Consider the following 16456-nt stretch of genomic DNA (forward strand, 5'->3'; position numbering starts at 1 on the left):
TTGAAGTTATCGGGACACGGCGTATATCGACAACGACATATCCGATAAAAAATAAGAAGACGAAGAAGAAATAAGAAGAGGGGAAGAAGATATTAATAGAGAAGAAGATCGAAGAAAAAAAGAAAAAAAAAAGAGGAGAAGAAGAAAGAAATAGAGGAGAAGAAGAGAAAATAGAATATTCTATTTTCTCTTCTTCTCCTCTACTCCTTTCTTCTTCTCCTCTTCTTTTTCCTCTTTTTTCTTCTTCTTATTTATTTCTCCTCTTCTTCCTCTCCTCTTCTTATTTTCCTTTGTCCTCTCATTCTTTCTCTTCTTCTTCCTTTCCTAGCTAGATATATAAAACTTTTCTAAAAATGTAACTTTTGCATACATACATGGGAAAATAATATTATTGGGGAGGGGGCAGGTCGAACCAACCCCCCTCGTGTTGAAGTTATCGGAACATGGGGTATATCGACAACGACATATCCGATAAAAAATAAGAAGACGAAGAAGAAATAAAAAGAGGAGAAGAAGATATTAATAGAGGAGAAGTTCGAAGAAAAAAAAGAAAAAAAAAGAGGAGAAGAAGAAAGGAATGGAGGAGAAGAACAGAAAATAGAATATTCTATTTTCTCTTCTTCTCCTCTATTCCTTTCTTCTTCTCCTCTTCTTTTTCTTCTTTTTTCTTCTTCTTATTTATTTCTCCTCTTCTTCCTCTCCTCTTCTTCTCCTTTCTTCCTCTTCTTATTTTCCTTTTTCCTCTCATTCTTTTTCTTCTTCTTCCTTTCTTAGCTAGATATATAAAACTTTTCTAAAAATGTAACTTTTGCAAGGAAAAAATGTTTTCTTCTCCAACAGAAAACACATCTCATCTCATCTCATTTCATCCACATCCACATCCATGCATACATCATATATATGATCATCTATGAACAAAAAAACATCATATTCTATATAAAAATCATCATATATATGAACAAAAACAATTATGATAACAAGCCTATACATCATCATATACAAGAAAAATTTTCAATATCATAAGAAGAATCACCCCAATCATGATCATTGCAACAAGTAGAGGACATAGCAAAACTAGCATCCCCAAGCTTAGGGTTTTGCATATTATTAGCACAATTTATATTAATAGAATTTATACTATCATCATTGAAATCATGCTTTTTATTCAAAGATCTATCGTGGATCACTTCATGAAGTACTTCATCACACTTTTCAGATTCACGAATTTCAAGCAAAACCTCATAAAGATAATGTAGTGCACGAAACTCACTAGCAATTGGTTCAACACAACTGGATCTCTTAAAAAGATTATCAAGCGGATGAGGACCCATAGATCTTAGGTTCTATGTTTAGTAATAAATAAACGACTATTTCAACCATATGAGCAAACAAAAAGCAAGCGGGCAAAAAGAGGCAAATAGAGAGGGAGGATAGAGAGAGAGGGGGGCGAATAAAACGGCAAGGGTGAATTGGGGGGAGAGGAAAACGAGAGGCAAATGGAAAATAATGTAAAGCGGGAGATAGGGATTGTGATGGGTAGTTGGTATGTTGACTTTTGCGCAGAGTCCCCAGCAACTGCGCCAGAAATCCTTCTTGCTACGTCTCGAGCACTGCGTTGGATTTCCCCGAAGAGGAAGTGATGATGCAGAAAAGTAGCGTAAGTATATCCCTCAGTTTTTGAGAACCAAGGTATCAATCCAGTAGGAGGCTACGCTCGAGTCCCTCGAACCTACAAAAAAACAATAGCTCAACACAACCAACGCGCTTAGGGGTTGTCAATCCCTTCACGGTCACTTACGAAAGTGAGATCTTATAGAGATGATAAATAATATTTTTGGTTTTTTTGGTATAGAGATGAATAGTCAATAAAGTAAAAGCAAAGTAATAATAAAGTGATGGAGATTGATATGATGAGAAAGAGACCCGGGGGCCATAGGTTTCACTAGTGGCTTCTCACAAGAGCATAAGTATTCTACGGTGGGTGAACAAATTATTGTTGAGCAATTGACAGAATTGATCATAATTATGAGAATATCTAGGAACGATCATGTATATAGGCATCACGTCCGAGACAAGTAGACCGAAACGATTCTGTATCTACTACTATTACTCCACTCATCGACCGCTATCCAACATGCATCTAGAGTATTAAGTTAAAAACAAAGTAACGCCTTAAGCAAGATGACATGATGTAGAGGGATAGTTTCATGCAATATGATAAAAACCCCATCTTGTTATCCTCGATGGCAACAATACAATATGTTCCTTGCTGCCCCTTTTGTCACTGGGAAAGGACACCGCAAGATTGAACCCAAAACTAAGCACTTCTCCCATGGCGAGAAAAACAAATCTAGTAGGCCAAACCAAACTGATAATTCAAAGAGACTTGCAAAGATAACCAATCATACATAAAAGAATTCAGAGAAGATTCAAATATTATTCATAGATAGACTTGATCATAAACCCACAATTCATCGGTCTCAACAAACACACCACAAAAAGAAGATTACATCAAATAGATCTCCACGAGAGAGGGGGAGAACATTGTATTGAGATCCAAAAAGAGAGAAGAAGCCATCTAGCTACTATCTATGGACCCGTAGGTCTAAAGTAAACTACTCACACTTCATCGGAGGGGCTTGGATGATGATGTAGAAGCCCTCCGTGTCGATGCCCCCTCCGGCGGAGCTCCGGAACAGGCCCCAAGATGGGATCTCGTGGATACAGAAAGTTGTGGCGGTGGAATTAGGTTTTTGGCTCCGTCCCCGATCGTTTGGGGGTACGTGGATATATATATGAGGAAGAAGTACGTCGGTGGAGCTTCGAGGGGCCCACGAGGTAGGGGGTGCTCCCTAGGGGGGGCGCGCCCCATACCCTCGTGACCACCTCGTGGCTTTCTTGATAGAGGGTCCAAGTCTCCTGGATCTTATCTGATGAGTAAATCACGTTTCAGAAGGTTTCATTCCGTTTGGACTCCGTTTGATATTCCTTTTCGAAACCCTAAAACAGGCAAAAAACATCAATTCTGGGCTGGGCCTCTGGTTAATAGGTTAGTCCCAAAAATAATATAAAAGTGGAAAATAAAGCCCAATAATGTCTAAAACAGTAGACAATATAGCATGGAGCAATCAAAAATTATAGATACGTTGGAGACGTATCAGCCCCATGTATTGTCTGGACCGTTAAAGGGAAACATAATGTTCGTTGTCAAAGACTACAAAATGCAGTAAATTATCCCGGAAAATGCGAGTTGTTACATGGTGTGGAAAAAATGCCTGGTCACTCTGTGCATTATGGACATACACCTAATAATTCATGGACTCGGATCACGCAACTTACCATTCGAACTATGATATCTTCCGGGAATGGGATTGCCCGGATTCGGATAGAACAAACTGCAGTCAGCTCCATCTCAACTTGCTTCGTTCTGACCTCCTCAGTGTCATGTTTGATTTTCGTAATTAATGCATATGATTCCCTAGTTTTCTCCGCGACATTTCAATTGCTTGATTTTGGTAAGTAATGCATATGATTCCCGAATTTTTCTCCTCAACATGCAATTGCGTCTTGGAGTGCAGCTGTACACGGCTTTTCTGTCATTAGTAGATCCTCTAGAACATCAACACTTTCCAACTCCAAATGAGTTGCCTCCAATGCAGTATCATTTCGTAACGCCCATGTTGCACTGCTCCCAGAACATGATGTTGAGGTCACTTCCTTCTAAAGTTTTTTAATTACTACTCATGAGATGTCACAAAAATAGTTACAACGGTGAACCAAACAAGACATATTAACTTTTACATGCCAAACATGACTAACAATAATGTATACATCAACAAGCATTAGCAGGAGATATTGTAAAAAAATATAATAATGGTAGCCTGTGTAGCATGCGTATAGAAATCTCTCTTCCGTCACCATATTTAAGGAGCATGATAAAGAAATAGAAAACATCTTGGGGCCAAACCCAAAGCACCGGCGGGCTACAGGTTGAGACCAGGTGCAGCTATTGAACATTGGATATATCTTGTGTATAAGTAAACAAGTAGTTAAGCATTGTGTGGTGTGCTTTAAAGGGGTCTCAGGGAGGCTCATGAACTGCACATGAATTTCTTTTTGGCATAGATGAGTTCATACAAATCCACTACAACAAACAAACCTATTTAGATCATTAGCCAACTCAGTCAATAGTTGACAGACAAACAAACACAGTATGCCTTAGACAGACAAGTAAGTAAAGTATGGCTCGGATAAACAAGGAATTAAACCATCTGTTGCCAACTCATTCACACCATTGGTATTAAATGAGCAGTTATAGATTGTTAGCCTCATATAAACTACCCAGACAATTGGGTAATGGACTTCAGGGCTTCAGGCACCCTTTGGGAGACTAATGAAATGCTAAGGCAATTATTTATGGCACCAAATATTATTCAAGGAGACTAAAATGGGTAGCACTATTTGGGAAACTCATTAAGTGCATGACAAACAAGCAATTTAATGATGCCTCAAGCAAAAAAGCAATTCAACTATTTTGTTGGCAGCATGCATAGATGCATGCCTCAATAAGTTCCTTGGACTGGATATATTTTCATCAACTGATGTATCTTTCATACAATGGAACAAGTAATTTAACATCATGTGCCTCTAATGAAGTAGTTGGGCAGTATGTATTGAAGATCCTAAAAATGATAGGGAGACTAAGGAAGTGCACATGTGTTTGGTTGTGCCATGTATGCATTTAGATCTCTACCATAGAAGCAAGTAGTTAGTAATCAATGGAGAACCCTAGCCAAGCACAAATAACAATTGCTGTAACGACTAATGATCAGTTCCTGCACACAACACACAAAAAACTTGCCCCCAACACTTCAAGAATGCTGTCAAGCTTCTTGTCCTGCTAGTTACAAGGCTAAATTGTATGGTATGGTAGGAATTGGTAGATATATAAAATAATAAAAGCAGATCAGCAAATAAAGTAAATAATAACGATGACTGCAATTAATGGAAAATAGACCTTGGGCCATAACATCACTAGAGGCTTCTCTCCAACCAGGATAAATGTGTTGTGGTGAATATAGTTATAGTTAGGCAGCGATTAAATAGTAATGTTTATATTTATGAATATGATCATTCATGGCATAATATTGTGTACGCATTACGTTTGTAGATCGTTATCCAACTGCATCTACAACTAATACTTGATATGTCTCCAACGTATCTATAATTTTTTATTGTTCCATGCTATTATATTATCAACCTTGGATGTTTTATATGCATTTATATGCTATTTTATATGATGTTTGGGACTAACCTATTAACCCAGAGCCTAGTGCCAGTTTCTGTTTTTACCTTGTTTTAGGGTTTCGAAGAAAAGGAAAATCGAACGGAGTCCAATTGACCTGAAACGTCACAGAACTCATTTTTGGAAGGACAGAAGCCCAGAAGACTTGAAGTGCATGTAAGGGAAGCTTCGAGGAGGCCACGAGGTAGGGGGGTGCGCCCACCCCCCTAGGGCGCGCCCTCCACCCTCGTGGGCCCCCGGCGTATTTCTTCTACCTATATATCTCCATATACCCTAAAAACATCGGAGAGCACAATAGATCGGGAGTTCCGCCGCCAGAAGCCTCCGTAGCGACCGAAAACCAATCTACACCCGTTCCGACACCCTGCCGGAGGGGGCAATCCCTCTCCGGTGGCCATCTTCATCATCCCGGTGCTCTCCATGACGAGGAGGGAGTAGTTCTCCCTCGGGGCTGAGGGTATGCACCAGTAGCTATGTGTTTGATCTCTCTCTCTCTCTCGGGTTCTTGAGGTGATACGATCTTGTTGTATCGCGAGCTTTGCTATTATATTTGGATCCTATGATGTTTTCTCCCCCCTCTACTCTCTTGTAATGGGTTGAGTTTCCCCTTGAAGTAATCTTGTCAGATTGAGTCTTTAAAGATTTGAGAACACTTGACGTATCTGTGGTGACAATGGGATATCACGTGATTCACTTGATGTATGTTTTGGTGATGAATTTGCAGGTTCCGCCCATGAACCTATGCATAGGGGTTGGCACACATTTTCGTTGTGATTCTTTGGTAGAACTTTGGGGCACTCTTTGAGGTTCTATGTGTTGGTTGAATAGATGAATCCGAGATTGTGTGATGCATATCATATAATCATACCCACTGATACTTCATGTGACATTGGAGTACCTAGCTGACATTAGGGTTTGGTTGACTTGTGTCTTAAGGTGTTATTCTAGTACGAACTCTAGGGCTGTTTGTGACACTTATAGGAATAGCCCAACGGATTGATTGGAAAGAATAACTTTGAGGTGGTTTCGCACCCTACCATAATCTCTTCATTCGTTCTCCGCCATTAGTGACTTTGGAGTGACTCTTTGTTGCATGTTGAGGGATAGTTATGAGATCCAATTATGTTAGTATTGTTGGGGGAACTTGCACTAGCGAAAGTATGAACCCTAGGCCTTGTTTCAACGCATTGCAATACCGTTTACGCTCACTTTTATCATTATTTACCTTGCTATTTTTATAATTTCAGATTACAAATACCTTTATCCACTATCCATATAACACTTGTATCACCATCTCTTCGCCGAACTAGTGCACCTATACAATTTACCATTGTATTGGGTGTGTTGGGGACACAAGAGATTCTTTGTTATTTGGTTGCAGGGTTGCTTGAGAGAGACCATCTTCATCCTACGCCTCCTCCGGATTGATAAACCTTAGGTCATACACTTGAGGGAAATTTGCTACTGTCCTACAAACCTCTGCACTTGGAGGCCCAACAACGTCTACAAGAAGAAGGTTGTGTAGTAGACATCATGCTCTTTTCTGGCGCCGTTGCCAGAGAGGTGAGTGCTTGAAGGTATATCTTTAGATCTTGCAATCGAGTCTTTTATTTTCTTGTCTTATCACTAGTTTAGTTTATAAAAGAAAACCATAAAAAATGGAATTGAGTTTGTCTCATACGCTTCACCTTTTTAATATCATTCGTGAGTATGATGGAAAGGATAATTGTGCTCAAGTGCTAGAAGAAGAAATCTATAAAATGTTTGGCACTAAATATTCGAATGATGTGCATGATTGCAATGTTGTTAGTAGTAATTCCTTGAATATCCATGATGCTAATGATATGCAAAGCCACAAGCTTGGGAACCTATATTTGATGAAGATGATATTTTTTGTCCCCCAAGCTTTGATGAGCAAATTTATTATGATGAAAGCGTACCTCTATTTATGATGATTATATTGATGAAAGTGGATTTGGAGAGGTCATGAATTTATATAGTAATGATTCCACTATTTCGGAAGAGGTTCCAATTGATTATGAGAACAAAGTTGCTATCTATGATGATTATTGTGATGACTTGTATGCTATTAAAAATAATGATAACCACGAAACTTGTCATTATGATTTTAGTTTTCAATTGTATTATGCCTCACATGATAATTATTTCGCTGAGTTTGCTCCCACTACTATTGATGAGAATAGATTTGCTTATGTGGAGAGTAGTAAATTTTCTATGCTTGTAGATCATGAAAAAAATGCTTTACGTGCTGGTTATATTGTTGAATTCATTCATGATGCTACTGAATATTATTATGAGGGAGGAATATATGCTTGTAGGAATTTGAATAATATCAAGTTTCCTCTCTATGTGCTTAAAGTTTTGAAGTTATGCTTGTTTTAGCTTCCTATGCTAGTTGATTATTGTACCCACAAGTTGTTTGATCACAAAATCCCTATGCATAGAAAGTTGGTTAGACTTAAATGTGCTAGTCATATTCTTTATGATGCTCTCTTTATTTTTCAATTCTTATCTTTTATGTGAGCATCATTGAAATCATCATGCCTAGCTAGGGGCGTTAAACGATAGCGCTTGTTGGGAGGCAACCCAATTTTATTTTTGTTCCTTGATTTTTGTTCCTGTTTAGTAATAAATAATTCATCTAGCCTTTGTTTAGATGTGGTTTTATGCTTTTAATTAGTGTTTGTGCCAAGTAGAACCTTTGGGAAGACTTGGGTGAAGTCTTTGTGATCATGCTGTAAAAAATAGAAACTTTAGCGCTCACGATAATTGCTGCCATTTTTATTTGGAGAGTGATATTTAGTTAATTATTTTTGAAGATGATTAATAGATAAATTCCTGGAGTCTAGCAATTTATTTGAGAATTTTATGAGTTCCAGAAGTATAAGTTTGGTCCAGATTACTACAGACTGTTCTGTTTTTGACAGATTCTGTTTTTCATGTGTTGTTTACTTATTTTGATGAATCTATGGCTAGTAAAATAGTTTATAAACCATAGAGAAGTTGGAATACAATAGGTTTAATACAAATATAAATAAATAATGAGTTCATTACAGTATCTTGAAGTGGTGATTTATTGTCTTATACTAACGGAGCTTACGAGTTTTCTGTTAAGTTTTGTGTTGTGAAGTTTTCAAGTTTTGGGTAAGGATTCGATGGACTATGGAATAAGGAGTGGCAAGAGCCTAAGCTTGGGGATACTAGTAGAAAAAGGCTCTTCTGTCCTAGTTGGTAAGGGCCTTTTGTCCCGGTTTTTGAACCGGGACTAAAGGGTCGTTACTAATACCCTGGCCCTTTAGTCTCGGTTCAAACAAGAACCGGGACAGATGGGCCTCCACGTGGCCGGTGCGCCGAGCCCAGGCAGGAGGGCCTTTGGTCCCGGTTGGTGGCACCAACCGAGACCAATAGGCATCCACGCGTCAGCATTTCAGGGGCTGAGGTTTTTTTTAATTTTTCCTTTGGTCCCGGTTGGTGGCACCAACTGGGACCAATAGGCATCCACGCGTCAGCATTTCAGGGGCTGAGGTTTTTATTTTTTTGAGGGGGAGGGGGTTGGGGGTTTTGGGAGGTTAATTTAGGTGTTTCATATATTGTGTTAGCTAGCTAATTAATAGAGAGAAGTGTCCTCTCTTATGTCCATGCTTGGTCGACGCTACGTAGTATATACGTATAGAGAGGACTAGACACGCTAGCTAGCTAGTAAGCAAACGAAGGAAATAGAAGATCGTCATGAACATATATGCATACAGAGAGATGTGATATCGACCACCTCTCCTTCTCCGAGAGATTGGTCGAACAACAAGTTCTCGTATATCTATCCGACACTACCGGCTACATATACACAATAATTTTCTCTTACAATATAATCTCCTAATTATATATGAACACAGGATCCACATAGAATTCTCCGTCTTCAGCGATCATGTGGTCAAGGAAGAATGCCGCCAATTCCTCTTGAATTGCTCGCATACGAGCTGGTGCTAGGAGTTCATCCCGCATTCGAAAGATCTAATTTGAAGAAGGAGGTCAATATATATATATATATATATATATATATATATATATATATATATATATATATGAATAAATGAAACTCAACACAAATGATGGTAATAAAATAAAATTGTGAATATTATTGCTTAGGCACTTCATATTGTTCGTCAGAGTACCCTCGTTCACAGGTCGTGTGGCGGATGGACTCGCAAACATAGTATCCACAGTAATTTCCCTTGTTCCTGCCACAACCACTTTACAAGAAATAGAGGTCAATCAAACTGATATGCAAGCATGCCGAATGGTATTGATGAAACTAGCGCTTGAATCACTAGGAGATGCATGGAACATGTTACTATAGTACTTAATTTCGGGTGTCTAAATTGCAGCTTCTTCAGCAGTCCCGGAGCTTTTTTGGTGAATTTTGCGAAACCCTGCCAGACAAAGAAAACAATTACTTGATATCAGGAAATGAACAAAGTTGTTGATATGGTGGATAATGATCAATTTAACTTACTTCTCGAGCACTTGAGTCATGTCCGCATAGTCATGGGGATCTTTTCGTCTCCAGTCTAAGACGGTTACTAGTCCTTGCTCAAGCTTAATCTCTAGGAGAATATAGTGGAACCTGTGCATGCATGCATAACTCATCAATTACATTACTATAACCTGGACTAATAAGGGAAACCGAATATGCACAAGACAGTAACACTCACTTGAAGTTTTTAGGAAAGAGTATTATATCTTTGTTTTCATTTATTACCAACAATCGTAGCAAGTTGGCCTCGGTATCATCGGCATGATATTTAACCTCAGTTGCATCAATGAGATTTGTGTTAATGAACCCAATATCACCGATTTGTCTTCTCTTCAATTCGGCGATCTTCAATCAGCATAATATAGTGAGGATAATTATAAATACATGCAATGAAAGAGCTGACCTATGTAGAGAGACTTAATGACAGAAGTAGTACTACTTACAGACAGTAGCAAGTGACCGTTGCTTTATCGAGGGCCTTTTGATTGAAAAACTGGAAGAACTCCTCAAATGGAACATTCAACAGTTCAATTCCAACGAGGTCATGCTCCTCTCTAACTCTCAGCGTCAAAGTATTCCTCCCCCAGACTCTCTGCAGGTTTTCATGTACCAATCTTGGAATCTTTGCATCATCGTTGTTAGAGATCTTTCACCTTTGATGAGAGGCTTCCCGTACTCGTATTTGTGTTCCTCCACCTCCAAGAACTCATAATGTACATCATCGGGCAGGTAATCTCCAAGATTGCTATAACCGGGCACCATCCTCGGATCATTAGTAGGCACCTTGAGCGGGGGGCACGATTGGTTCGCTTGTTCGCTGAGCTGGGGAATTTTTCCCAACTCGTCGTTCTTTTAACCTTTGATCATTGATAGTACTTCTCGACCGCTCCGCATCGACAAATGACTTTTCAATAATGCGCTCATAGTTTCCTTTCGGCGGAGACTTTGCTGGTATTTTCAGGGCAGCCAGAGTGCGCTTCGCTTTCACCGGATCTACCTTCTCCTCCGGAGGTGGATGTTTCTTTGCTTTCACCCCTTCCAAGAAGTTCCTCACTTCTTCTCGTGCGATCTCGGCATTCTCCTCTGGGGTCCTCTCGTATGGCAACTTCTCTGGAGTCTTCAGAGAAGGACCGAATCTGTATTGCCTCCCGCCTCTGGCTGTACTGGTAGACGCCGGTAGAGCAGACGAAGCAGCTGCAGCTGTCTTCTTTCTTTGCTTACGAGGAGGAGGAGAAGGACTACGAAGCGGCGGAGCAGCCGGAGCGGCGGCGGGTCTCTTCCACCCTTGCTGACGAGGCGGAGAAGGAGGAGGCTGGCTACTCAGGCGCGCCGGTGCAGGCGGAGAAGGAGGCCGAGTGCCCTGATCGTCACTCGCCAGAGGAGGAGGTGGTGGAGGAGGCGGAGTGCCCTGACTCACCGGAGGAGGAGCAGGAGGCGGAGGCGTCCAGTTCGGAAGGTTGATGAGCTCCTTCCGCCATAGGCCTGGAGTCTTCAGAGCAGAACCCAGCCGAGTCTCCCCTTCACCAGTAGGGTGGTCAAGCTGGAGGTCCTCAAATCCCTCTGTTATTTCATCCACCATCACCTAGCATATCCTTCTGGAATCGACCGGCAGTGAAAAGTTGCACCGGGTTCAGTAGGAAAAACAGAGCCAACATCCGCCTTGACCTTCAAATTCATCCATTGCGTCATAAGGTGGCAATTTTGAGACTCCGTGATAGCATCCACGGGATAGCTGGCAGGAGCCGTCAAGACATGCTTTGGCTGAACCAGCTCGGTGGAAGCCACGCTGCTTCTCCGCTGAGATGGCGGGGTAGCTTCGAGGGAAGCTTCGGTAGTTCATTTGCTGTGATTTGCTTCTCGTTCCTCTAACGCTAGCACCCTTGTGTGCAGTGCCTGAAGTTGGGTCTGCTGCACTTTTTTCCTCCTCTCCTGGCATTTGTAACCGCCTGTGTCCGGAAAAGCAGCCCTCCATGGAATGGAGCCTGGCGTGACTCGTGTCCGTCCAGGGTGCTCAGGATTCCCGAGGGCCATTGTGAGCTCGTCGTTCTATCTGTCTAGAACGAACGTCCCTTGCTGCGCTGCATCGATATATTGCTTTAGATTCATGACTGCTATGTTCATTTCCTCGTCCGTCCAAACGCATTTCCTTGATACAGGATCCACGATTCCGCCTGCCCCGAAGAACCAAGTTCGGCAACGGTCTGGCCAGTTCATTGTCTCTGGTTTGATCCCTTTATCAAGTAGATCATTCTCAGCCTTGGCCCACTTAGGCCAAGCTTTTAGGTAGCCACTTGACCCCGTGCGTTGGTGAAGCTTCTTCTTTGCAGAATTTTTCTTGTTTGTCACCGACATCTTCTTACTCTTTTCTGATGTCTTGTAGGCCACAAATGCGGGCCAGTGATCTCTGATCTTCTCATATCTGCCGATGAATTCTGGTGTCTCTTCGTTGTGGACAAACGTTTTCAGCTCATTCTTCCACCTCCTGAATAGCTCTGCCATCTTCTTAAGAGCATGAGACTTGATTAATTGCTCTTTAACTGGCTTCTCCGGATCCTCCTCTTGCGGTAGGGTGAAATTTGCCTTCAGCTCAGTCCAAAGATCATCTTTCTGCATATCATTGACATAAGACACCTCAGGGTCTTCGTTCTTAGGCTTATACCGTTGCTGGATGCTGATCGGGATCTTGTCCTTAACAAGAACACCGCACTGAGCAGAAAATGCATCCTTTGTCCGGATGGGTTCAATCGGCATGCCATCGCGCGCGATTTCTGTGATCTCAAACCTTTCATCCGAGCGCAACTTTTTCTTCGTCCCTCGTCTCTTTACCGAAGTTGTGCTCGATCCGGAGGGCTAGAAAAAAGAAGAATTAGACGAGAGTTAATTAATATGTGTACATACCAAAACAATGAATGCATCAATTAGCTAGTCATCACAGGCTTAACTAATATATTTACCTGGCCGGACTCTATTTGGTCACCGGAGCCGTCATCACGGGCTCCTTCTTGCACCAGCATTGGGTCACCGGAGCCAACATAATCATGTGTTTCCTCCTCCATTCTTCGATCATCGTAGCCAGCTTCTTCTTCACCCTGTTCTGCTTCCAAACCATCATTGTCATTAAGATACGACATGACATCACCTTTGGCTAAGATTATGTCCCCCAACACCTGTTCTTGTTCCTCGTCTCGTCCGAACTCGATTATTTCTGCAAATATTACAACACGGCAATTATTACACAAACATGACATCATGTGGATATATTAGTGGCAAACGTAGACCTAGCTTATTCCGGGTTTGGGGTGGCCTCGGCAACGCTTCAAGGGTAGGGGCGCGGCGGGAGGGGTAGGATACCAACATCATTTTTTTCTAGGGTTTGGGTGTCCTCGAGAGTTTTGTTCGAGCGAGAGGGCCGGGGGTGCTCCCTTGGTATAAGTTATCGGGGAGGGGGTAGGTCGAATAAGAAATAAGAAGAGGAGAAGAAGATATTAATAGAGGAGAAGATCGAAGAAAAAAAAGAAAAAAAAGAGGACAAGATCTATTTTCTCTTCTATATTCTATTTTGTCTTCTTCTCCTCTATTTATTTCTTCTTCTCCTCTTCTTTTTCTTATTTTTTCTTCTTCTTATTTATTTCTCCTCTTCTTCCTCTCCTCTTCTTCTCCTTTCTTCCTCTTCTTATTTTCATTTTTCCTCTCATTCTTTTTCTTCTTATTCCTTTCCTATCTAGATATATAAAACTTTTCTAAAAATGTAACTCTTGCATACATACGTTGGAAAATAATATTATCGGGGAGGGGGTAGGTCGAACCCACCCCCCCCCCCCAATCGTGTTGAAGTTATCGGCACACGGCGTATATCGACAATGACATATCCGATCAAAAATAAGAAGACGAAGAAGAAATAAGAAGAGGGGAAGAAGATATTAATAGAGAAGAAGATCAAAGAAAAAAAGAATAAAAAAAGAGGAGAAGAAGAAAGAAATAGAGGAGAAGAAGAGAAAATAGAATATTCTATTTTCTCTTCTTCTCCTCTACTCCTTTCTTCTTCTCCTCTTCTTTTTCCTCTTTTTTCTTATTCTTATTTATTTCTCCTCTTCTTCCTCTCCTCTTCTTATTTTCCTTTGTCCTCTCATTCTTTCTCTTCTTCTTCCTTTCCTAGCTAGATATATAAAACTTTTCTAAAAATGTAACTTTTTCATACATACATGGGAAAATAATATTATTGGGGAGGGGGCAGGTCGAACCAACCCCCCTCGTGTTGAAGTTATCGGAACATGGGGTATATCGACAACGACATATCCGATAAAAAATAAGAAGACGAAGAAGAAATAAAAAGAGGAGAAGAAGATATTAATAGAGGAGAAGTTTGAAGAAAAAAAAGAAAAAAAAGAGGAGAAGAAGAAAGGAATGGAGGAGAAGAACAGAAAATAGAATATTCTATTTTTTATCCTCTTCCTTTCTTCTTCTCCTCTTCTTTTTCTTCTTTTTTCTTCTTCTTATTTATTTCTCCTCTTCTTCCTCTCCTCTTCTTCTCCTTTCTTCCTCTTCTTATTTTCCTTTTTCCTCTCATTCTTTTTCTTCTTCTTCCTTTCCTAGCTAGATATATAAAACTTTTCTAAAAACGTAACTTTTGCAGGGAAAAAATGTTTTCTTCTCCAACAGAAAACACATCTCATCTCATCTCATTTCATCCACATCCACATCCATGCATACATCATATATATGATCATCTATGAACAAAAAAACATCATATTCTATATAAAAATCATCATATATATGAACAAAAACAATTATGATAACAAGCCTATACATCATCATATATAAGTAAAAAACAAGTATATATACATCATCATATATATGAAAAAACAAGCATATATACATGAAAAAAACAAGCAGAGGACAGGGAGCGCCGGCCGGACCAAGGCAGGGCGCGGGGTCCGCGGCGAGGATGGCGACAGCGATGACGTCGATGGGGGTAGGGGAGCGCGCTCGCGGCAGGGGCGACGGTGACGAAGGGGGCGGGGCAGGGCGACGACGATGACGGGGCGGGCCGGGGCGGCGCGCCTCGGGGTAGGACCGGGGCGGCGCGCCTCGGGGCAGGGCGGCGAGTGGCGATAGCGTCGGGTGAGGGCGCGAGCGACGATGACAGTGGGCGACGGCGACGGCGGGGGCGGCGGGGCAGCATGGCGGCGTCGATGTCGTCGGCGTCGTCGGGGGCAACTGCGAATGAGAAGTGAAAATTTTCACAAGTGTTTGTTATCTAGTCCAAGCACTAGTTCCGGTTCGTGGCACCAACCGGGACTATTGCCCCCCTTTAGTCCCGATTGGTGCCACCAACCGAAACCATAGGTCTCTTTTCAGCAGCCCAAAGGACGGGAAGCGGAGGCCTTTGGTCCTGGTTGGTGCCACCAACCGGGACTAAAGGGGGGCACTGGTCCCGGTTGGTGCCACGAACAGTGACCAATGCACCCCTTTAGTCCCGGTTGGTGGCACCAACCGGGACCAAAGGCCATGTGCTGCCCCGCGTCAAAAGTTTAGTACCACCTCGCTAGCTGAGAGAGTTCAAGAGTGGTTTATAAGCCCCACTGCGGTTGCCCTCTCGAGCTCCTCTCAAATGCAGGCTTACGGGCCTAATCTCACACTATGCTGTCTGTGGGCCTATTCGGCCTTCTGCGGGCCTGAATCCTAGCCGTGGTGGCCCAATAGGTGGCGTTTTTTTTATCTTTTTCCAGTTTTTTTGTTTTGTTTTTTGCATTATTTATTTTCTTTTGTTTCTTGCTTTATTTTGTTTTGCTTTTAGTTTTAGAAAAATTATAAACTTTCTGTTAGTGCCATTAGTTTTCAAATTTGAATAGTTAAAATTTGAATTCTTTGAAATTTATGTGAATCACAAGTTTGTGATTAACTTTACTAGAAAAATAGTTTCTTTTTCCGGTTTTTTGTGTTGTTTTGTGCATTATTTATTTTCTTTTGTTTTTTGCTTTATTTTTTAATTATTTTTGCTTTTAGGTCAGCAAAATTATAAACTTTCTGTTAGTGCCATTAGTTTTCAAATTTGAATAGTTAAAATTTGAATTCTTAGAAATTTGTGTGAATCACAAGTTTGTGATTGACTTTACTAGAAAAATAGTTTTTTCCTATTTTTTCGTTTTTTGCATTATTTATTTTCTTTTGTTTTTTGCTTTATTTTTTTAACTCTTTTTGCTTTTAGGTCAGCAAAATTATAAACTTTCTATTAGTGCCATTAGTTTTCAAATTTGAATAGTTAAAATTTGAATTCTTTGAAATTTGTGTGAAACACAAGTTTGTGATTAACTTACTAAAAAAATGAGAATAGATGCACTTATGGAGAAAATTCAACCTAAATTCATAGTAAATTACTATGAATTTCAGAGAAATTTACTCTGAATTTAGGTTAAACTTTTCTCTATTAGGGCATCTATTTTCACTTTGAGAGGAGCACAACAAGGCAGAGATGGAAGGGCTTATAAACCGGTGTGAGCCCCCTTCGGTTGGCGAGGTGGGACTAAACTCTGCCCGCAATGAGGACCAACCCTTTAGTCCCGGTTTGTGGCACAAAACGGGACTAATGGTCATGGGCC

This window comes from Triticum aestivum, chromosome 6A, assembly GCF_018294505.1.
Source record: "Triticum aestivum cultivar Chinese Spring chromosome 6A, IWGSC CS RefSeq v2.1, whole genome shotgun sequence".
NCBI classification, from domain to species: Eukaryota; Viridiplantae; Streptophyta; class Magnoliopsida; order Poales; family Poaceae; genus Triticum; species Triticum aestivum.